Source organism: Equus asinus, chromosome 13 (assembly GCF_041296235.1).
Source record: "Equus asinus isolate D_3611 breed Donkey chromosome 13, EquAss-T2T_v2, whole genome shotgun sequence".
In the NCBI taxonomy this organism is placed as follows: Eukaryota; Metazoa; Chordata; class Mammalia; order Perissodactyla; family Equidae; genus Equus; species Equus asinus.
The window spans coordinates 4,393,939-4,419,048 of NC_091802.1; the positions used below are offsets into that span (position 1 = coordinate 4,393,939).

The 25,110-nt window shown below is 42.1% G+C and overlaps 1 long non-coding RNA gene across 1 annotated transcript; it reads right to left on the reverse strand.

Annotated features, from left to right (window-relative positions):
- Window positions 1-431: 431 nt before the first annotated feature.
- LOC123275957 (uncharacterized) lies at window positions 432-25,097 on the reverse strand. Its single transcript, XR_011493438.1, has 3 exons — window positions 24,963-25,097; window positions 3,792-3,982; window positions 432-1,468 (listed from the first exon to the last, which is right to left on the reverse strand). It is a non-coding gene; the product is annotated as an uncharacterized lncRNA (long non-coding RNA).
- Between the last annotated feature and the right edge of the window lie 13 nt (window positions 25,098-25,110).

A 25,110-nucleotide genomic window follows, 5' to 3' on the forward strand; every position in this document is an offset into this window, starting at 1 on the left:
GCCTTGATTTCAATTTTATCTGATGATAATATCCCGTTCCTGCTTTCTTTTTGTTTGTATTTATACAATCTATATCTACCCATTCCTTTGTTTTCAACTCTTCTTTAACACTTTCCAATGCAAATAATACGTAGATTTTTTTTTTTTTTTTAAAGATTGGCACCTGAGCTAACAACTGTTGCCAATCCTTTTTTTTTTTTCCTGCTTTATCTCCCCAAATCCCCCCTGGTACATAGTTGTGTATTTTCAGTTGTGAGTCCTCCTAGTTGTGGCATGTGGGACTCCTCCTCAACGTGGCCTGACGACTGGTGCCATGTCTGCGCCCAGGATTTGAACCGGCGAGATCCTGGGCCACTGCAGTAGAGCGCGAGAACTTAACCACTCGGCCACGGGGCCGGCCCCAATAGGTAGATTTTTAAAAACTCAATCTGTTGTCTTTGTTTTTTTAAATAGGAGAATTGAGTTCTTATGCAATTATTATTGAACTAGAATCTTGTGCTTTATTCTATCCATTTATTTCTGTTTATTTTATATCTTATCTTGTTGATTCTTTTTCTTTGAATTGGCTTGGAAAAGTTTCTCTTCATTCCTTTTTTGCCCTCCTGTTAATTTGGCAGTTCTAACATTTGTCTCCATGATGCTGGTGTTTCCATTTTCATACCTAATAGTTATGATGAAATCTGTATTCCTCTAGTAACATTTCAAAATTGATCAAGAAATATGTTTCTCAAAACATTTTACCCACTAACACCCCCACCCCTTCACCTAGAGGAAAATTTTAGAAATTGTAATTTTACTTCCTCATTTTCCCATTGGCTCTTCCTGCCCAGCTGCTCTAAAGTGTATCTTGCATTTGACAACTCCTTACTAAACATTTACATCATGTATTTCTTATCTCATTAATATTATAACATACTATCAGCTCCAAGAGTTGCTGCTGAGCATGGCGCTCAAATTGTTGAATGAATAAATTATCCGTTGATATATGTATTACAGAATTAATTGTTCACAAGAGGTACTGTACTCTTCATCTGCCCAATATTGAGATCTCTTTTCTAATATAATTATCAGCTGATTGGAGAAATTTAAGTACTTTCCCCAGCTAGGATCCATAGGCAATGTATTGAGCACTTGAGTGTCTAAAATTGTCTTTCTTTTGCCCCAAAAGATGAATTAACATTCTGCCTGCGAACAGGATTCTTGGCTGTTAGCTGCAGTTTCTCTCTTCAGTTTGTAGATATCGTTCCACTGTCTTCTAGTTTTCAGTGTAGCAAATGAGAATTCTAATGCTGGTTTTATTTGCTTTCCTTTTGGCAAATAGCCCCTTCCTTCAGTGTGAAAACTTGTATGCTTCTCCCTTGACCCATGGACCTCAGGGATTTTGCCAGTATATATATATGGGTGTATCTTCTTTTTATTACTCCTGTATGGGTGTCAACAAGATAAACACCTGATCTAGGTTTCAAGCCTGATAAAGAAAAAAGAGAAAACAAAATACACATTTATACATTAGAAATGAAAAAGAAAATACAACCACAGAAGCAGAATGAACTCAAAGACTCATCATAGACTCTTATTGCTTTCTTAGGCCCTTCATTGGAAAGTATCTTTATCATCTCTGGCTATTGTACTCTTTTAGTAACTTCCATGAGTTTGGGTAGGTTTTGTTAAGAGTTGATAAATTATAACTTCTATTTAATATATGCTGTTTTCTGAACTAAAATGTCATATGTAGACAATGGGAAACCTATATACTCCTGTAGCCAAACTAATATGAGCAACTTTCCCTGCTAGAAGTGACATCAAATTCTTCCTGGATTCAAATTCATAGAGACAGAAAACAGAATAGAGGTTACCAGGGGAGAGGGGAGGGGAAGATGGGGACTTATTGTTTAATGGGTATAAAGTTTATGTCTGGGATGATGAAAAAGTTCTGGAAATGCATAGTGGGGATGGTTGCACAACATTGTGAATGTACTAAAGTTACTGAATTATACACTTAAAAAGGGTTAAAATGGAAAATTTTTATGTATATTATACCACAATAAAAAATTCTTCCTAGGGGCCAGCCCCATGGCCAAGTGGTTAAGTTCTCACGCTCTACATCGGCGGCCCAGGGTTTTGCCGGTTTGGGTCCTGAGCGTGGACATGGCACCGCTCATCGAGCCATGCTGAGCCGGCCTCCCACATGCCACAACTAGAAGGACCCACAACTAAAAATATACAACTATGTACCTGGGGGATTTGGGGAGAAAAAGGAAAAATAAAATCTTTAAAAAAAAATTCTTCCTAGATTTTAAAACAAAAGTAAAAATATAAAGTGAAGAACTCCTTATAATTTGCACATCATGGATATATAATATGACAGCAGGCTTACGATACAAAAGCCCGCCTGTGAAAATCAAGAGTGGGAATTTTGGGGGCCGGCCCAGTGGTGCAGCGATTAGGTTCCCACGTTCCACTTTAGAGGCCCAGGGTTTGCGGGTTCGGATGCCGGGTGCGGATAAGGCACTGCTTGGCAAGCCATGCTGTGGTAGGCGTCCCACATGTAGAGTGGAAGAGGATGGTCATGGATGTTAGCTCAGGGCCAGTTTTCCTCAGCAAAAATGAGGTGGATTGGCAGCAGATGTTAGCTTAGGGCTAATCTTCCTCAAAAAAAGAAAAAAAGGGGGAATTTTTGTACCTAGAGAAATCAAAATCATAAAGACAGAAAGTAGAATGGTGGCTGCTAAGAAATGGAGAGTTATCATTTAATGGGTGCTGAGTTTCAGTTAAGGAAGATGAAAAAAGTTCTAGAGATGGATAGTGGTGGTGATGGTTACACAACAATGTGAATGTACTTAATTCCACTGAACTGTACATGTAAAAAAGGGTTAAGGGGCCGCCCCTATGGCTGAATGGTTAAGTTCATGTGCTCTGCTGTGGCGGCCCAGGGTTTCACCTGTTCGAATCCTGGGCTCGGACATGGCACCGCTCATCAGGCCATGCTGAGGCGGCATCCCACATGCCACAACTAGAAGGACCCACAACTAGAAGGACCCACAGCTAAGAATATACAACTACGTACCGGGGGGCTTTGGGGAGAAAAAGGAAAAAAAAAATAAAATCTTTAAAAAAAAAAAAAAAGGTTAAAATGGTGGCCAGCCTGGTGGCACAGCAGTTAAGTGCACATGTTCCGCTTCAGCGGCCCGGGGTTCACTGGTTCAGATCCCGGGTACAGACATGGCACCGCTTGACAGGCCATGCTGTGGCAGGCATCCCACATGTAAAGTAGAGGAAGATGGGCACGGATGTTAGCTCAGGGCCAGTCTTCCTCAGCAAAAAGAGCAGGATTGGCGGCAGATGTTAGCTCAGGGCTAATCTTCCTCAAAAAAAAAAAAAAAAAAGGTTAAAACGGTACATTTTATGGTACGTATATTTTACCATAATTTAAAAAAATTTTTAAGTGGGCATTTTGGTTCTAGCTTGAACCAACATGATGAGGTCTCTGGTGACTCAGGATGTGGAGAAAGAGATCTAGTATGTGGTGTGCTCACAGAAGGAGAACAGATGTAACACTCAACTCTAAAGGGAAACAAAAAAAAACCCCTGACAAATCTGTACAGGATTTTAAGAAAAAGGAATCTGAAAATAGTATAGTGTGTTCAATTTGCTCTTTTCTAAAGCATAAATTCCCAAGATTTGGGACAGAATTGTTAGAAATATAGAAGCATAAAAGAGTAAATAACAGTGCCCTCCTATGTAAACGTGCTTTTCAGATATGATTTGTCTGTGCTTGAGATTAATAGTACCTGATGCTGCTCCGCACCCAACAGAATTCTGTGTCACTTAGCTCCTAGGAGTGTGCAGAATCCACACTGGCCACGAGGGGGCAGGAGTCCCTGTGCCGTATAGACCAGGTAGGAACAGCCACAGAGATAATGGCATTAAGGGCACCGTTTTGTACCCTCAGGCGTGAAAGGCCTGCAGAAACTCCAGCTACCTGCAGTGGGAAAGGCATTTGACAGAGGTTAGGGAGGGCTGGCCATGCTGTCCTCTCTCAACCATGGGAGGAGCACCCAAATTTCTCAGCTCATGGGACAGCCCTAATTTCTTTCTCTGCTACTATTTACCTCAATATCTACGTCTCTCCTACTAACATACTAGGGATAAATTCTGTGTTCTGAGCATTTGCAGGGGCACCCCTAACTTTTGTGCTGATTATAAAAAGAAGCCTGGGGCTGGCCCGGTGGCATAGTGGTTAAGTTCGCATGCTCTGCTCTGTGGCCTGGGGTTTGTGGTTTCGGATGCTGGGCGTGGACATACACACCACTCATCAAGCCATGCTGTGGCGGTGTCCCACATACAGAATAGAGGAAGACTGGTGCAGATGTTAGCTCAGGGACAATCTTCCTCAAGCAAAAAAGAGACATTAGCTCTGGGTCAATCTTCCTCACCAAAAAAGAAAAAGGAAGGAAGAAAGGAAAAAAAAGAAATCTCCTCTGGGCAGACACAAGCTAGCAGGAACAGGACTTGGCAAGATGACTGATGCTTCTGAGTGAGTTAGAAAAAGATCCCTTCTTCCAGAGCAGCTCTGTGTGGTGGCCCTGAGTGCTGACTAAATACCAGTGCTTACTAAGTACCACCTGAGTGCTCATTAAGTACAAAGTGACTGCTATAGCACTTTGCATACCCTGTCTGATAATCCTCACAACGCAGGCACTATTATTGTCCACATTTTTCTGATGGGGAAATGGAGGGTGAGTATAAGTAACTCACTCACGCTCACACAGCTAGCAGGTGGTAGAGCTCGTGCCAAAAGGAAACGGAATGACTTTGGTTGCCCGAAACTTCTTTCCACATCCACTGCACTCACTGGACTCCGAGCTACTGCAAATGCCTCCCAGCTGAGCTCTCTGCTTCCACTTCCCCTCCTCCCAGTCGACTCCTGCACAGCAGCAAGAGCAATTTTTTAACTCTTTATTATTGTACTAACTAATGAACATAATGTATACATAGACTTCAAATAATAATAAAAAGAACGTCCACCTCGGTTAAGGAATGGAGCTTTATCAATTTCTCTGCTGTTCCCTGACATCTCCCTCCCTCGCCCCCAAGAGGTAACCACCATCCTGACATTTGTGCTAATCTTTGTCATATATTTATTATACACACAATATGTTATTTAGTCTTGTCTCCTTTGAACTCTATATAAATGAAATAATACTGTTTGAATTCTTTTGAGACTATTCTTTTGTGATTCATCCATCCATGTTGATGTGTATAGTTGGAGATGATGTGTAGTCATTGTTGAATAGTATTGCATTGTATGAACCTTCCACAATGTTCATATCACTGTTTTTTTTTCCCCTGAGGAAGACTGGCCCTATGCTAACATCTATTGACAATCTTCCTCTTTTTTTTTGGCTTGAGGAAGATTAGCCCTGAGCTAACATCTGTGCCAATCTTCCTCTATGTTATATGTGAGTCACCACCACAACATGGCTTACAAGTAGTGAAGGTCTGTGCCCAGGATCTGAACCTGCAAACCCAGGCTGCCAAAGCAGAGCATGCTGAACTTAACCACTAGGCCACAGCTGGCCCTCCATTTCACTGTTGACAGATATATATATATTTAGTTTTTGCTATTATGAACAATGCTGATATGAAAGTTCCTGTTCAGGGCCAGTCCCGTGGCCGAGTGGTTAAGTTCGAGCACTCTGCTGCAGGCGGCCCGGTGTTTCATCAGTTTGAATCCTGGGCTCGGACATGGCACCACTCATCCAGCCACGCTGAGGCAGTGTCCCACATGCCACAACTAGAAGGACCCACAACTAAGAATATACAACTATGCACCGGGAGGCTTTGGGGAAAAAAATAAAATCTTTAAAAAAAAAAAAGAAAGAAAGTTCCTGTTCATATCTCCTGGTGCACATGTGCAAGGGATTCTCTAGGACAGAAAGTTCTTAAAAATCTTTTCAGATAATTTAATCACGAGCATGTGCCAAGGTTTATTGTAGTCTTGCTGTAAGAACAAAGGCCTCTGACAGACCAAATCAAAGATTTCTCTCTCGGTATTGAGGACAGATCTTTGAGACCCCTCTCCCTGGTCTAACAGGCGAATCTAACAAGCAAACTGCACAGGCTTTAAGTCAGTACAATAGAATCCACGCTGTCCTGTGGAGCAGCCACGCAGGCCATCTTCAGCCTGTGTCAAGCGTCCTTGCAGCCCCACACCTCACGACCGAGGACGGCAGCTGGACAGATCCACAGCAGCAGAGACAGAGGGCACCTCGCTCTCCCGTTTCCCAGCTGCACTTCTTAGAGACTGAAGGAATAATGAGGGACCCTGGTCCTTGCCCCTCCACACATAGAGAACACAGAGAACGTCAGCATCTCGGAACTTGTTTGATGTACAACCAAGGAATTCTTGTTTACGTTACCTTCAATGTGTCACCTAGAGAAAAGCCCAGATGTACTCTCTCTCTCTTTTTTAAATGTAGTTGTAAGGTTTTTTTCTTGTCCTCTTCCTTGCACATACACTGTTTTTGAAAGAGATATCATCTGCACTTAACCTCACACACCTCAGAGCAGTTCCATCAGAGCGCTCTGTCGGACTGTTTTCACAGGCTTTGAACTCCTTTTGCTGATTACTGAATAAACTCGTTCACTAATATCACCTAGACTCTACTTCAGTCGACAATAGAAATGCTTAAAGGAGGAAAAATTGATGCAGATCAAGGCTGCCCCAGGGAGAGAAGCCCAAGGCGTCCTGGCCTACATGCCGATCTACAGAACCGGATTCATATCTAAAGTTATACGACCACACAATAACCAGACCCCACCCGCACTAATACCATTTAATGACATTTTACATCATTTTCCCTTTGCCTAGTAAAAATAAGTCACGTACCCATGCCTTATAAATTTAGCCCTAACCCCCAACACTGCAGCTCTTCACTGTCCACAGGTCCTGTCCCCATGCCTGCAGCCTTTCACTGCCCATGGGTCCTGTCCCCCACACTATTCTCTGAATAAAGGAGCACTACTACCAGAACTTGAGAGTCCAAGAAACCTTTCTTTCGACTCCTTGACTTGCTGACCCTGCATCAAAATGACTAGGTAATTTAAAGAAAAAATTCTTTCATGTTTCTCCTCTATTCTCAACTTTTACTTCTGACACCAGATGTGGGGAGGAGGGGGATTTCCATTGTAGGGGAGGAAGACAATTCCTCTACCCACTCTAGGTCATTTTGGCTGGCCTACGAATTAAATTGACATGAGACAGAACAGGAGAAAATCAGACAAAGCTTTATAGCATGTATACATGGGAGACACCCAGGAAAACTGGGTAACTCACCAGAATGGCTGAAGCTGCCACCTTAAATATCATTCAGCTAAAGACAAAGGAGAGTGTTTTGGGTAGTGGTCTGGGGCTTCAAAGAGGGAAGGAGGCAATTTACATGGATATGGAAAAGCAAATGTTTAGTAAACAGAATTTTGATAAGAGAGGGTTTAGCAAGGACTCTCCCAGAGTTATCTTTGGTGATGGCCTGTCCTGGGGACAGGCCTTTTATCTTAAATTTTTTTAGGCAGTTTGGGGGGGGACTCAAAATTTCTTTCAGAGTCTTTTGTTCTTAAAAATAAGCCAAAGAGACAAATTTGGGGGTGGCCAATTCTGATCCCCTATACCATATTGAGCAATTCTCTGACACCAGTTGGGTGTCAATTTAACTCAATTCTGCTACCATCTTCCTGGAGTTAACATCAGATCTCACAGGTTAAGGGTTCAGTCCCACAAGACTGTGCCTCCCCCACACACACACGCAATTCAGATGCCAACTGCAAGTCCAAGTTGTCACCTGTGCTTCTGACCAACAGGCTATAGCCATAAATGGGAGGTTCCCACGAACCACTCCTAGGGTTTGATTAATTTGTTAGATCGGCTCACAGAACTCAGGAAAACAGTTTATCTACTAGATTACTAGTTTATTACACAGGATATAACTCAGGAACAGCCAGATGAAAGAGATGCATAGGGCAAAGTATGTGGGAAGGGGCGCAGAGCTTCCATGCCCTCTCAGCACACCACTCTCCCACTTCCACATGTTCACCAACCAAAGGCTCTCTGAACCCTGTACTTTAGGGATTTTTATGGAGGCTTCATTACGTAGGCATAATTGATGAAATCACTGGCCATTGATGATTAATTCAACCTCTAGCCCCTCTCCCCTCCCTGGAGGTGGGGGAGTAGGGTTGAAATTTCCAAGCTTCTAATAATATGCTTGGTTCCCATGGCAATCAGCCCCCAAATTTAGGGACTTTCCAAAAGTCACCTTATTAACATAAACTCTGTGGTGGTTGAAAGGAGCCTGTTATGAATAACAAAAGATATCTTTATCATTATGATCACTTAAAAAATTCCAAGGCTTTTAGGAGCTCTGTGATAGGAATGGAGACTACAACCAATTTCTTTCCATAAATCACGACATCACAGTAATCATTGTTAGACTGTATACAAAAGAAATGTCTAATTAAAGATCTTTATACTCTTGACTGACAGCTGACAGTCAACTTAGTTGGGTATCTAGTTTCTCAGGAGAGATCTTAATTTGATTACAATCTATCATAAAATTGCTTAAATATTTTATTAGCAATGCTACTGGCTTCCCAGAGGAGGTTGCGAATTACATTACCCCACTTGCCAGGTCTAGGACAATTTTTCCTCTATAATAATTGAAGTGAGATTGCTGGCTCTAGGATATTCATATGTTTGATTTTGTTTTCCAAAGGGGTTGTAACAATTTATATTCTCATCACAGTGGATAAGAGTTCCTGTTGCTCCACATCTTATCCAACAATTGATATTGATACTAGCCCTGATATCAGTTTCCCTACATTAAACCCAGCATATATGGGGTTAAAACCAAAACACATATTCCCTGCTTACTCCCTGGCTTCCTGGCTCCAAAATCCACTATCCTCCATGGAGACAGACACAGCCAAGGACAAGCATCTGGATTCATTATCTCCTCCTCTTCCTCCTCACAAAGGAGCTACAGGCTGGTGGGAAAGCTGCTGAACAGCAAGGTCACGGGCTCCCTCCTTTCTGCAAGGCCAAACACAGGATAGTGGAAAAGCTCCGACCAGCAAGGCCATGTGCACCCCCTCCCCTACCTAGAACCCCAAATAAAAACCTTCCTTTCAGCTTTTTGGGGAGTTTGGGATTTCAGTGTTAGCTGCCCTCTCTCCTTGCTCAGTGCTGTGCAATAATAAAATTCCTACTTTCTTCCACTACACCCGGTGTCAGAGATTGGCTTGCTGCGCAATGGGTGAGCGAACTCACTGCAGGTTCGATATCAATATTATCTGACTTTACTTTTTGCACATCTGGAGGTTGTGAAATGGTATCTCATTGTGGTTCTAATTTGTATATTCCTGATTACTAATCTGGTTGAGCAATTTTTTATGTTTATTCCATCCTACTTCTTCTTTTATGTTCTTTATGTATTCTGAGACCAGCCTAATGAGACAGGGCCATCTGCAAGGCCCCTGGCCTAACAATATAAGACCCCTAACCAATCCGCAAGCCAGGACAATCAGATAGAGACTACCAAGATCCACATTCCACAGCCTCTGGACTCTCCTGGGCTTAGACATGCGCCCTAGAACCCAGGAGTCCACTGAGGGTGACCCTAGCCTCATTACCATACTAAAAATCACACCCGGGGTAGACAGCTAGCATGCTAATGATACATGCAACGCCATGTGGTGGCATGTTGAACAACAGTGCAGACGCAAGCACAACCCCACCTCTACATGCCATGACAAGGCCCTCCTCCCCAGCCGTTGCCTAATGAAAGCTCCACAATCCTGCTCCCTAATGAGCTGGTCACCTGCCCCTTTCCTTTCCGCGCCTGCACCCTTGAGCCTCTCCTGCGCACAAGCTAATCAACTTTTATTTTTCTACTCTTGTCTGTTGTCTCTCTTGATTTCCATCCTAGGGAACAATAAGAACCCAAAGTGCTGGTAACAATTCTAGATCTCTGCTATCCAATATGGTAGCCACTACTATTATGTGACTATAATTAAAATTAAATACAATTTAAAATTCAGTTTTTCAGTCTCACTAGCCATATTTCAAGTGCTCAGTAGCTATGTGTGGCTAGTGGCTATCGGATATTGCAAACATAGACTACTTCCATTGTTGCAGAATGCTTTGTTGGACAGCCCCATTCTAGATACTGATCCTTGTGAATTATGTGTTGCAAGTATCTTCTCCAAGTTTATGGCCGCCTTTTCGCTGTCTTTATTGGGTATATTGATGAAAAAAAGTCCCTAATTTTAATGTAGCTAAATTTATGAAAGATTTACCAAACCTGTTTCCCTTGGTCATAAAGATATTTGCCTATGTTTGCTTCTAAAAAATATAAAGTTTTCCCTTTCACATTTAAGACCTGAATCCACCCAGAATTTAGTTTTGGGTATGGTGCAGAATAGGGATCTCTCTTCATTTTTTCTGATTGTCCCAGCACCACAGTTGTTCCTTTCCCCACTCTTTGTATATTAGATTTTTATACATGCATGGCTCTTTCTCTGAGCTCCCTAGTCTGTTTCATTAATCCTGAGCCAACCACATTGTCTTAATTATTACAATTTTATAATGTAATAAAGGCTTGCTATCTTGATTCTTCAGGAATGTCTTGACTGTTGTTGGCCCTTTGTAACTTCCATTTAAATTTTAGATTTCCTATTCAAGTCCCCCATAAAATCCTGTTACAGTTTTGATTGAAGATGCATTAAATGTATAGATCAATTTGGAAAAAAATGATATCTATGTGCTAGGTACTGTTCATGGCCCTGGGGCTGCAACAGTAAACAAGACAGACAAGGGGGCTTCCCATCAAAATTAGAATAAAATGCAAACTCTTTACCATGGCCTATACCAATCCACACATAATCGGCACTTCCCCCACCCCTCAGCTCACCTCTCACTACTTCCTCTCTCTCGGTGCTCCAGTCACACCTTCCTTCACATTGCTTGAACTAAGCAAGGATTCTTCCACTGTGTTTTTGCAGGAATCTGTCCCCCACCCCATACCCCTTATTTGCTTGACAGGTTCCTTAACTTTAAGCAGGTATTTGCTCAATCCCCGTTTCAGAGAGGGCATCATGCAATCTAAAATAGCTGCAGCACATCTCTGTAACCCTGGCTTTATTTTTCTCCATAGCACTCATCACTACCTAACATATTAAAGAAGGTTTTGTTCTTTTGTCTGCTCCCCACTAGAAAGCAAGCTCTGTGAACCAGGAACTCTGACTGTCTTGTTAGCATTATGACCTCAGGGCCTTGACCTGTGCCTGGGACATAGTAAGCACTTAATAAATTTATTGAATGAATGAGAGAACCAAGACAAGAGAAATGATCAAGAGGCTTCTGAAAAAACCCAGGCAAGCTCTCTAAGTTGGTACATATAGCTACAGCTATCTAAAGTCATAGAAATATTTCACTAGTGCTTATCCATTTTAATAAAAACTCCATCCAAACTGGCCACAAACCCTGAAGATTTCCTAGGGAGAACAGTATTAAAGTATCTAATGATTTTAGAGTTCTATTTGCAAAAATGTTATCCATCATATTTCTATATGAGGTTTTGGGCATTTTGATTTTAATTAATTCCAATTTATCAATATTTTCTTTTATGGATTACATCTGTGGCATCATAATTAAGAAGTCTTGGGGTTGGCCCGGTGGCACAGCGGTTAAGTTCGCATGTTCCACTTCTCAGTGGCATGGGGTTCGCTGGTTCGGATCCGGGTGCGGACATGGCACCACCTGGCAAAAGGCCATGCTGTGGTAGGCGTCCCACATATAAAGTAGAGGAAGATGGGCACGGATATTAGCTCAGGGCCAGTCTTCTTCAGCAAAAAGAGGAGGATGGCAGTAGTTAGCTCAGGGCTAACCTTCCTCAAAAAAAAGAGTCTTTACCTAAGCCAGAGTCATAATTATTTATTTTTATTTTCTTTTAGAAGATTTATGATTTTTCATCACATTTAGGTCTATGATCCATCCTGAGTTAATTTTTGTGTATCATGTGAAGCAAATATCTAAGTTTATTTTCTCTTTATTTATTTAGCATATACATATCTAATTGCTCCAGCACCATTCATTCAAGACTATCCTTTCCCCATTGAATTCCCTTGGTGGCTTTGGTGAAAGTCAGTTGTGAATAAATAGGAAGATCTATTTCTGGACCCTATTCTGTTACATTGATCGATATGTCTATCTTTATGCCAGCACCATACTGTCTTGATTATTGCATCCTTACAGTAAGTTTGAAATCCTGTACGTACTCCAACTTTGTTCATTTTTTCCCAAAGAATAGGTTTGGCTATTCTAGGTCCTTTCTGTTTCCAGATAAATTTTAAGATCAACTTGTCAAATCTTATTTTTAAAAAGCCTGCTGGGATTTTGCTAGTGACTGCATTGAATCTATAGATCAGTTTGGGAGAAGTGCCATCTTAACAACATTGAGTACTTCAATCCATAAATATGGTATGTTTCTTCATTTGGGCAAGTTAATAAATTTTTTTTTCTTATTCTAGCTTGTTGAGGGGCTGATAGGTACAGTTTATTGTGCCATAACTGTTTCTGTTTTCATCCCTCACTTCAACAGAGGTCTAATAGTGAGCATTGGTTTTGTTATTAAAACAAAAAACAAAAACTCGAAACAGGCCACGGTTTCCTATTCCTCCGAGAATACTTTCTTGTCCCTTAGTGCCTAGGGTTTCTCTGGAGCCATTCTGGGGCCTGAACCCCAACTCTTCCCCCAAGGTGACTCCCTTTTTACATTCCTTGGACTTTACAGACTCCTGCTTCTCTACCCTGCATTAATTCATTCAATGTCACCAAGGCTTTTCATGTCTTCAGTACTGTGGACAGAGTGCTTTAAACCCTTCTTTCCTGAATCACACCCTAAACATCCATCCATCTTATTTGTTCATTTTTCTTTTTGTTCTGAGATATACCCAAGGGGTTGGAAGCAGAACATGGCCACCCAATGAGCCAGATAAGGGCCACAGCTGCTGAAGCCAGAGTCAGATGTGTCTCCTTGGAGTAAGGGACTGACTCTCTGCACCAAAAGGGTCACTGGTGCCTGATCATGTCCTCTGGTGTCTGAGGGAGAACATTTGTGTATTGGAGGCCTCATCCAGGCACAGTCGGGAACCACACCTTCTCCTGTGCCACAGCGCCCTCTGTTGGAGCCCAGACATTGACCCATTTGCTGAAGAAACAGTTGTTGGCTGATCTGGGAGGCAGTACATCAGACAGCCAGCAGATTCTCATTGAGCACCAACTCTGAGCCAGGTACTGCTCTGGGCAGCCATAAATAAGACAGAGCCTCGGACCTCATGGGGCTTCCAAGTACAGTGAGTAAAAGAAATGAATGAACTGAATAAGTTCAGGTATTGATAAGTGCTCTGAAGACAATAAAAGTATATTGCAGTGTAGTATGACTGGGTGGTCAGAGGCCTCTCTGAGGAGGGGACTCCTGAACTGAAACTCGAATGAGGAGAAAAAAGGAAGAGTAGTCCAAGCGGAAGGAATAGCACAAGCCCTGAGACCAGCATGAGCTGGGCATGTTTGGGAGACGGAAAGAAGGCTGACATGGCAGGATTAAGTGACTGAAGGGGACATGAAGGGGGTTGAAGTTGAGAGGGAGGCATACATTGACCATGCTGGGCCTGTAGGCCACGGTAAGGAATCTGGATTTTATTCTAAGTATAATAGGAAGCAGAGGAGTGACAAGCAATGAGTGATGTAATTTGAGTTCCTGGATTCTCGAGCTATGGAACATACGCACTCTAGACTGCACTGTGCTTGGCTTGGGGCTGGCAGGCCTGAATGCAGAAGAGGCATCAGAAAAACTATCTTCTACATGGCTAGGGAATCCAACAACGACGAGATGAGGGAGATCTCCCAACAAACAGCCAGACCTCAAAGCCCACTGCTATCTAAATAGATACACAGCCTGCACTGGAGCTGTGTGTCTGAGCTAGGAGGGCTGACCCTTACCTTGGCATCCTGGTTAATCCAACTCAAGGGTCTGCCCAGGGAAACCTTCCCCAATCCCTACTAGCTGGGGCTGAGCACATCCTTTATGTCACCATTGTTTCTTACAAGCTGTCCTGTTATAGGGTTTCTCATATGGTATTTCATTTTAACTGGATAATGAGCTACTTCAGGACAGGCACTAAGTTGTTCAATTCTGCTGTGTGCTGGGGACACAGATGACTGCTTAGGTGAGATATTTGCGTGGGGTGCAATTGAAGACAACCTTGAATATCTAAGAGCATTTGGATTTGTTCCTGGAGCAATTCTTTGCTGTCCCATCCTTAACAAAGACTGCTTTTGAGACACATTATTATTGGTAGGTTGACCAGAGGGCATGTGGCCCATCTATTTGTCCAGATATTTTTTTCTCTTGTTCCAAGCCATATCACCTGAGATTTGCACCAACTGGGTTGGACCCTTACAGAACATCTGGGTGCAAGTCTATATCAAGGGCCAGCACAGGAAATAGCTGCAGTAAAATTTCTTTCTTTCCAGCTGAGATTTAATTGACAAATAACACTGTATACGTTTAAGGTAAGCCAGCCCTGGTGGTCTGGTTAAGATTCAGTGCTCTCATCACCACGGCCTGGGTTCATTCCCTGGTCAGCAAACTACACCACTCGTCTGACTGTCAGTTGTCATAGTGTGGTCGCTGCTTGTTGCCGTGATGCTGAAAGCCATGCCCACTGGTATTTCAAATACCAGGAGGGTCTCACCCATGGTGAGGTTTCAGCAGAGCTTCCAGAATAACTCAGACTAGGAAGAAGGAACTGGCCAGCCACTTCCCAAAAATTGGCCATGAAAGCCCTGTGGATAGCAGCGGAGCATTGTCTGACAGAGCCCCAGAAGGTGAGAGAATGGCACAGACCGGGCAGGGTTCCACGCTGCTGCACACAGGCTCACTAGGAATTGGAATCGACTTGAGGGCAGTACAACCCCAAAAGTTTAAGGTGTACGAGGTGATGATCATGATTAAATTAAGATGATTTAAGATCTACTCTCTTTGCAACTTTCCAGTATACAATACAGTAACTTTCCAGTATACGACACAGTATTGTTAACAATAGTCACCGTGCTCTACATTAGATCCTTGGAACTCACTCAGCTTATTGTAGTAAAATTCCTCATTCTCCCCACTGGAGGGATGCAGCGGAGGGCTTTATCCATTTATCACAGAGCATACTCTTTGTAAGAACCTACACAAGACATTTCTCTCAGAAAAAGTTCTATTCTCTTGAACAATCAATTCGTCTATATCTTGGGGACAGTGTGATATTGTCTAATCATGTTTCTCTCTTTGCTTTGGCCACTTAGGTAGTTTAGCACTAAATTTTCAGCCTGTTTCTAGCAACCATAAAGAGCCACTGGAGACAACTGGCAGAGGGATTAAGTATTTGGGCTTTGGAATCAGGCAAATCTGGGTTGAAATCTCACTTCTGCCATTTCTTAGCTGTGTGACTGCAGGCCACCTATCTATTTTTTTCCAAGTATTTATAAAATGGGCATAATCGCATTATTTACTTTGAGAAGTTATTTTGTTGGAAAGATTAAGGGATACAATGCTAAGCATAGGACCTGGCATAACAATCAACACAATTAGAATCATTTTCACCTTATGGTAACCAGTTCTGTGTGCTCATATTCCTCTCTTTAGTATTTTCTGTCCCTAGGGTAGAGACACACACACACCACACACATAGTTTTCCTGCTTCAGAACTGCATAAATTGATTGCTGATTATTATAATTAATTAACTAATTTGGGGAGGATTAGCTCTGAGCTAACATCTGTTGAAAATCTTCCTCTCTCTCTCTCTCTATTTTTCCCAAAGCCCCCATACATAGTTGTATATTTTACTTGTAAGTCTTTCTACTTCTACGTGAGCTGCTGCCACAGCATGGCTAGTGACAGACGAGTGGTGCAGTTCCGTGCCCAGGAACCAAACCCAGGCTGCTGAAGAGCGGCATGCCGAACTTTAACCACAGGCCATCAGGGCTGGCTCAACTGCTGCTATTTTTTTTAAATCTGCTATACATACCCTACAGATAAGAGTCTCTGGAAAACTTGCTTTAGGGATAATTAAATCTGCATCTGGGAGGATCTCTCTCTCAATACAGTATAGCAAGGGAGCATATCCTATATGTGTGACAGGATTAGGAAAACGTGGAAAAGACGTGAGTCCTGCTTGAGGCATTCATTGCTTAGGGTGACCCTTGGTTATCGCAGGTTCATTACTATTAATGTCTTCTGATACATCCTCTGACAATATATCTGTTTGGATTCAGAGGGCAGCACTTAATTCCAAAGTAATTAAGGAATCTATTCTTTCGCTTCTGTTTGAGGTCAAATAAATTCAAACAGAGGGGATCATTAGAGTGACATTAATGTCTGGTACATTAACATTATTTAAGAAGTCTCAGACTGGGTAAATAGATCTCTATATTTTATAAAAGGAGACTCTGATATTTATCTTTTTCTTTTTGAGGAAGATTAGCCCTGAGCTAACTGCTGTCAATCTTCCTCTTTTCGCTGAGGAAGACTGGCCCTGAGCTAACATCCATGCCCATCTTCCTCTACTTTATACGTGGGACGCCTGCCACAGCATGGCTTGCCAAGTGGTGCCATGTCACCCAGATGCGAACTGGCGAACCCAGACCACCCAAGCAGAACATGCGCACTTAAGCGCTGAGTCACTGGGCCAGGCCCTCTTTTTTTTTTTAACCTAAATTTTTTTTTAAAAAGATTTTATTTTTTCCTTTTTCTCCCAAAGCCCCCCGGTACATAGTTGAGTATTTTTAGTTGTGGGTCCTTCTAATTGTGGCACTTGGGACACCGCCTCAGCGTGGCCATGCCCAGGATTCAAACGGGTGAAACCCTGGGCTGCCGCAGTGGAGAGCGTGAACTTAACCACTCGCCCACAGGGCTGGCCCCTATTTATCTTTTAAAAATCCTTTAAAATATTTTTATTGTTGAAGTCAGTTTACTTTTACTTCCTGAGATATCTTCATGCTCCTCAAGGATTTACCTGAGCTGGTTAAGGGATTACTTTGCCAGATGTTTGTCTAATTTAACTTTTTTATGGCTTCATTGAGGTATAAATAATGCAGAATAAGTTGCACATATTTAAAGATATAAATTGGTAAGTTTGGATATATGCTTATACCCATGAAACCATCACCAAAATCAAGATAATAAATATTTCCCTTGCCCCACAAAGTTTCTTCTGTCTTTAGCAATCCATACCACCTCATTCCTTCTCCTGCCTCCATCCCCATGTGACCACTGATCTGCTTTTTCTCTCAATAGATTAGTTTGCACTTTCTAGGATTTTATATGGAATGGAATCACACAGTTTGTACCTTTTGTCTGGCTTCTTTCACTCAGCACACTTATTTTGAGATTCATGAGTATCAATAGTTCATTTCTTCCTATTGCTGAGTAGTATTCCATTGTATGGCCATACTACTATTTTTTCATAACATGGACTTATTAACTATATAATTGGTTGTGTCTCCCTCTGCACTGGCTGGTGGGGGGGGGGGGGGAATCCCACCAAAACACTAAATCTGTGGCCCATCTCTGGCAAAAAGACAGACTTCAAAGCCAGCATTTTATATACTAATCTCACTCCTAACTTCATTTTCTCTTTTTTCTTTTCCCTTTACTATACGTTCTCCATCTTACCTTTCTTTTATTTTATTATGTTATATACATTTAAGTCAGTAGTCTTGGATCTTTTCTGAAACAATGACCAAGTACAAATAAACAATGCTCTGTTTTTATTTGATTCGATGGGTTCTTTCCTCCTGCTTTCTTTAGGGATGCTGGGTTTTGTTGACTTGGTCTACTTACAGATGCTCATCATATCCTGCTTGAACAACTGCCACCATCTCTGGAGTGCTAGTCTCTAATCTCATCTCTTTTCTATTCACCTGCTATGATGTCACCAAGTTATCATTCTACAACACAAATATGATCATGTCCTTCCCATGCAGATCATCCACAGGAAGAATCTAAAGTCCTTAGCATAGCAAGGCAGGTCCTTCATTAGTCATTCATTCTTTCAACAAGTATTTATTAATTGCTGATGATGTACCAGGCTCTATGCTAGCTGGCTAAGTATGAGGTATGGTAATAAACCTGAGAGACATGGCCTGTACCCTCATGGAATTTATATTCTAGTAGGGGAGACAAAGAGATAAACAACCACATAAGCAATATAATTATGAACTGGATAAACATAAAATTGTTATGAAAGAAATAACCAAGGTGCTATGATTGAGTCTGGGAGCAGGGGTGGATGTCAGAGGTTGTCTTTCTGGGGAGGTGACACATATACTCCCTAAAACATGAGACAGAAGTGGCCATGACAAGAGTTCTAGGCAAAGAAAACATCAAGTGGAAAGGTCCAGAAGTGGGGAAAGGCTGGAATGGCCAGTATGCCTGGAGGTAGTGAGGTTGCTGGAGAGTTGAGCTCTGCCTGCTTCTCCCAAACCACAGGCCCATATGCAGCCATCCTAAATCCCAAACATGCATAGCTACCTGCCATTTCCTCAACATAGCATGCCTTCTCATTGTTCACCTCCTCCCTCCTCCCTGGACAATCCTACTCCTCCTCGTGACTGGGTTTCTAAATAATACCTTCGTCATAACCTTTGGGTTCCTCTCCCACCCTCCTCCAAGTCACTAGACTGCTCCTTCCTCCTCTGGGCCTCCGCAGAAGTCTACATGTACTTCTCCTTTTTTATACACCTAACACGTACTGAGTGCTTCCCATGTGCCAGGCACTGCTCTAACTACTCTACCTCTAGAAATTCAACCTTATGAGGCAGGTTCAGTTAACCTTCAAAGACTCTACAATCTAGTTATTGTTACTATCTCTACCATAGAGATGAAGAAACTGAAGCCCAGAGAAGTTAAGTAATTCACCCACAGTTACACAATGAGTAAATGGTAGAGTAAGGATTTCAACCCAGAAAATCTACTTTGTACTTTAACCACTAAGCCCTTTTTGCCTTTCTAGATTGACGACACATAGTACCTAACACTTATCAAGCACTCCCTAAATGCCAGCCTTTCTTCTCAACTCTTGATACAAATTAACTCATTGAATCCTCCACCAACTCTTTCAGGTAAAAGCTCTCAGTCCTCACAACAACCACCTTATTGGCACTAGGACCACAACTCTCTTGGGTGGGGTGCACGTCCTGTCCCAGTCAGCAATCCCAATGCCTCCCACATCCAAAAGTTGCTCTACAAATGTCTGCTGAGTGAATGAATGAATTAGCAGACCTAGTGTCTTTCTCTTGGCTCAGGGTTCAAATTTCAAGAGCATACAGTACCCGAGAATACTTGCTTGGAGAAAATTATGATAACGGATTATAAATCTGCTGTACTAAACAATCTACTGTTGTATACCAACGAGAACTGATTAATATAAAGGCTGACTTAATATGCATATTTGCTGCATTTCAAATGTGAGATAAGATTCCTTTATATATCAGAAGATGTACTAACCAACCCCTACAACAGCAAAATAGGGGCAAAGGGCTGCTTTCAAGACAGCTCCCATAACAAATCTAATCTATTTTCAAATGTGACACAGCCAACAAAAACTTGTAAAACCATCTACAGCTAAAGTAGATGGCTAAAACTGTCTAGCTATTCTGTTATTTCCCTTGACAGCAAATATTAAACACAATAAATAAAAGTTTAAAATGTCATTTAAATCTCAAAGTAAGTTTATGACCCTAAAAAACAAACTGGGAAGTAGTTGATGGTAATCAGAAAAAGAAATGAAGAATAACTCCTTAAAGTCTAAGGGAATGGTACAAAATTAATTTATTTATCCATACAAATAATAGTCACTAATGCCTAGTCCATTCTGGATACCTAATAAAATTTTCTAACAAGTTGGGAAATTGATACAGGAAGACTTAGTGTCTTGGTTCATTGACTAAATTTTCTTTTTATGGCAGTAACATTGGATTATAACATTACATATGACTAAATTTGAGAACTCCCTAGAAAGGTATTGGAAAAAAAGAAAATACCAGTTTTTCAAAAGGCAGCTCTGTAAAAAGCAAAGGAAACTAAGTAAAAAGGCAAAGAGAAAGGGAAGCAAATGACATTTGCTTAGCATCTACTAAGGGCCAAGTGATTTACCTAGATTTAAGACTCAACATGGGGATGGCCCTGTGGCCAAGCGGTTAAGTTCGCGTGCTCTGCTGCGGCGGTCCAGGGTTTTGCTGGTTCGGATCCTGGGCGTGGACATGGCACCGCTCGTCAGGCCACATTGAGGCAGCGTCCCACATGCCACAACTAGAAGGACCTGCAACTAAGATATACAACTATGTACCAGAGGGGATTTGGGGAGATAAAGCAGGAAAAAAAAAAGACTCAACAAATTTGACAAGGTAGGATGACACCTGGTCCACAATTTTTCTTTACAGATAGGAAAACTAAAGGTTAAAAATGTCAAGTAAAATATATACAGTCATAGGGTTGGTGTAAAACCAAGTTGGGAATCTGATACAGTTGTACTTGATTCCAAATCTCATGCTCTTTTTGCTGCAGCACATTGCTTAAGGTTCCTAAAAGAATTTTCGATAAAGTTGACATAATTACCAAATTTTTAAATTAAAAACAAATTACCAAAAATTGTAAAAGCAAGTTGTTTGTAGGAGCTAACCCAACATTCATTCATACCCTCACACCCCTCCATTACCAATTACAAGTCATATTTCACCGCCTCTTCTCAAGAGGCTCCTCAGAGCCTCACACCAATGGACCCCTCATGGCCAAATCTGCCAAATTGTCAGATCTGCCTCAATATGTCTCCCTTCGTATAGTCAAATCCCATCTGAAAACAAATTGGCTCATATTTATAAACGAAAGGAGACTTTGAAATCTTGTTTTCTATAACAAATCTTCCCATCAGATTGGCAAAATTTTCAAAGTCCAACAGTATTAAGTGTAGCTGAGGATACAGGACTGTGGGAACTCTCCTACATTGCTCACGGGAGTGTAAGTTAGCGCAATCACTTGGAGAGCAATTTGGCAAAGTTTAGTAAAGTTTAAGATGCATCTCACAATATTCTATTCCTAGGCATATTCCTAGGCATATTTCCTCACACATGTATACAAGGATATATATGAATGCTTTTATTGTTGATAGGTGCTATAAAATAGTGTAGGTGCTATGGAAAACAGTATGGTGGCTCCTCAAAAAATCAAAAATAGAATTACCATGTGATCCAGCAATTCAAGTTCTGGGTATATACCCAAAAGATTTGAAAGTAGGCCTCAGGCAGATATTTGTACACCATGTTCATAGCAGAATTATTCACAATAGCTAGGAGATGGAAGCAACCCAAATATCCATAGACAGATAAATGGATAACACGAAATGTGGTAATATACACAATGTAATATTAGTCAGCCTTAAAAAGAAGGAAATTTTGTGACACGCATAGATAAACCTTGAAGACATTACGCTAAGTGAAATAAGCCAGTCACAAAAAGACAAATATGTATGATTCCTCATATAGAAGTATCTAAAGTGGTCAAAATCATAGAAACAGAAAGTAGAATGGTGGTTACCAGGGGCTGGGGGGAGGGAGAAATGGGGAGCGGTTCTTCAATGGGTACAGAGTTTCAGTTTGGCAAGATGGAAAAGCTCTAGTGATCTGTTACACAACAATGTGAATACAGGTAACACTACCGAACTGAAAAGTGGTAAGATGCTAAATTTTATATTAGGTATTTTTTGCTACAATAAAATAATTTTAAAAGCTGCAGTAAAATATCAAAATGTTAAGATTTAATAAAGTTGTGTGGTGGTTATATGGTGTTTGTTATACTATCTCCAACTTTGATATATGTATGTAATATTTTATAATAAAAATATTTTAAGTAGCTATTTTTAAATGGACAGATTTCTGTAATTTGGAGGTCCAATATGAAGGCAGAATTTTTTTTAAGATTTAATTTTTTTCCTTTTTCTCCCCAAAGCCCCCCAGTACCTAGTTGTATATTCTTAGTTATGGTCCATCTAGTTGTGGCATGTGGGATGCCGCCTCAGCATGGCTCGATGAGTGGTGCTATGTCCGTGCCCAGGATTCGGACTTGCAAAACACTGGGCCACCTCAGCAGGGCGCTCGAACTTAACCACCCGGCCAAGAGGGGGCCCGACAAGGCAGAATCTTGCTCTGTGTTCATTTGGGCATTCAACATCAAAGTTTCTAACTCACTGGTAATAAATTAGAAGTTAGTCTCCTAATTCTGCTGAGATAAACAACCAAATGAGGATCACAAACCACAGACTAACTCCATATTTTAAACATCAGCTGATAATGTCAAGAAAACAGTTACAGGGGCTGGACTGGTAGCATAGGGGTTAAGTTCCCTTGCGTGGCTTTGGTGGCCTGGGGTTCCCTTGTTCAGATCCCGGGCGCAGACCTAAGCACCATTCATCAAGCCATGCTGTGGTAGGCGTCCCACATATAAAGTAAAGGAAGCTGGGCATGGATGTTAGCTCAGGGCTAATCTTCCTCCAAAAAAAAAAAAGAAAAAAGAAAACAATTACGAATTATGAAAACCATAGTTATCTTACAGATTTTTATTAAAAGACATCTAGCCAGGTAAAATCACTTAGAATCTCAGAATCAATTCCTCTTTGTTTCTTTCAAAGGAACTGCCTAGGCAAAAACTATTTGCCTATAGAGACTAAATAAGTACCCTCTTTTTGCTGCTTTTTTTTTTTTTTGAGGAAGATTAGCTCCTGAGCTAACATCAGCCACCAATCCTCCTCTTTTTGCTGAGGAAAACTGGCCCTGAGCTAACATCCGTGCCCATCTTCCTCTACTTTATATGTCGGACACCTACCACAGCATGGTTTGTCAAGCGGTGCCATGTCCACACCCGGGATCCAAACCGGCGAACCCCAGGCCGCCACAGTGGAACGTGCACACTTAACCACTGTGCCACCTCTTTCTGCTTCGTATTTTAGTGCCTGTCACAAAGTTGTGGGGGTTTTTCTAGTTGAACAAAATGCAAAATTGCATTTCACTGAATACACATTTATTGAGCACACTGCCAAGTATTGTGCTAAATTACCAAATTCCTGATCTTTGGGATTTTTGTGTTCTATTCTTTGTTTACAAATTACCTTTTATAATTATCAGAAATGTTATTACTAAAAGTTTCGTTTATAAACAGACCACAAAAAATTCATTTTGTTTATTGTACAAGAACAGCATTTGCTCTCCTTCTGAAAACATTTGCTTTGTTGAGGTTACCAAATGACCTACTTTTGGGAAAACATTAAACCAGGAAGTTGTATGACTAACTTAGTTCCAGGAACTGCTAGAACTCCTAGCGAAGTCATCATATCGATCATGAGATCTCCATTCCAGATCATTCTACCAATCAACACGTATGACTCACAGGAGCTGTTTGGTGAAACAAGCTCAGATTAGCTGCTATGTTAACAAAAGTGAAAATTTATCCTTTGTAAAATGAACATTTTACCAACTACCTCCAAGTCCAAAATTATCTTAAAGAAACTGTTAATTTCTATCTCCTGATTAAGCAGATCTTACCAAGTTTTAGTAAGCTGAACTTAAAGCTGTCTACGTGTGAACTCATCATATACCGTCTATATTGTACATTAATCGACACAGTTTCATGTTATGCTTAGAAATGTTGTAACTCAATGACTAACGACCTTCTCTAAGTGCTATCTAGCTAAGCTGTGCAGATCTTTAGCCGACTTCTCACGTAGGAAGGTATGACGTGACAAACGTTACTTGCATGTTTATTTACACCCTCACCTCCATGACTCAGAACCAGGGCCGAGAGGCACCGAGATCCAAACAACCCTGCCTTACTCACGTTCCTTGGGTTATCTCCCTGCAGGACGAGTGGCCACACCCGGGGTGTTGGAAACCAGTTGTGTGGTCCTAGCTAGCACACAAACACATCAACGTCGCTTGCACAACAAACACACCAATGGGAGAAAAATAGGTTCCTCTCTAGTACATGAACTCCCCGTCTCTCGAAGAGGCTTTTCAGCTCCCTAATCCACATTTCTCTCTTCCCCTACCACAGTCTGGAGAAACAAGGAGGCGAAGGGATTTGCAGTCTTTCCCGGAGCCAGATCTAAGGCCGGGCACCGAGCCCGGTGGGGCCGGAGAGGCGCCGCGCTGCGCCTCCGCGACAGGGGGCAGCAGGGAGTCCCCAGGAGAGTCTAAATTTACCGACTCTCCTCGGAGCCCTATGAGCATCAAGTAGGACAAAAGCATTCTAACTGTAAAGAAGCGTGATTAAAGCTCCACAACGCTGCTCTAACCGAGAGCAAAACTAAAAACCCGCCAGTGTGTGAGGGGCGCGAGTTTTTAAAGATCCCGGGGACGGGGGCTTATGCTTCACAGCAGACGCCAAGAGGAAGAGCTGCAGGCCGCACCGCCCCGCTCCCGAGCACATCCAACCCGGACTGGGAACCCTTCCCGGGAAAGCCGCCGCGGAGTCCCCACCTTCTTTGCCTCAGGCCTGAAAACGAGAGGTGGGGGCTGGGTCTTTGCAGGCGAGAGCGAAGGTTCCCCCTCCCCCACCCCCGGCCGGAAGCGCCTCTTCTTCCCCGAAGGCGCGCTTCTGCCGCGCACGCGCAATCAGTTACTTAGCAACGTCGGCGCTAAACCACCCAGCCGGGAGCCCAGCAACAACAGAGCCGCCGCGTCCCCCACCAATCAGCGCCGGCCTCGCCTTCCCACGCCTCACCAATCAGCGCCGGCGCCGCAAGGAAGTTTCCAGAGCTTTCGAGGAAGGTCCTCGTAACTCGAATTCATCCGCCTGATAAATCTTCCTACCTTTTTCTAAAAAAGGAGAAGGATCGCCTGGAAGAGAGGGGAGCTGATTTGTTAGGATCCTTGTTTCCGAATCTGAGAAATTTGGGGCTCAACGGAACGGTCTAAGTGCGTCGCTGGAGCTGGGGCCGAGAGAACTACTTTTAGCGGC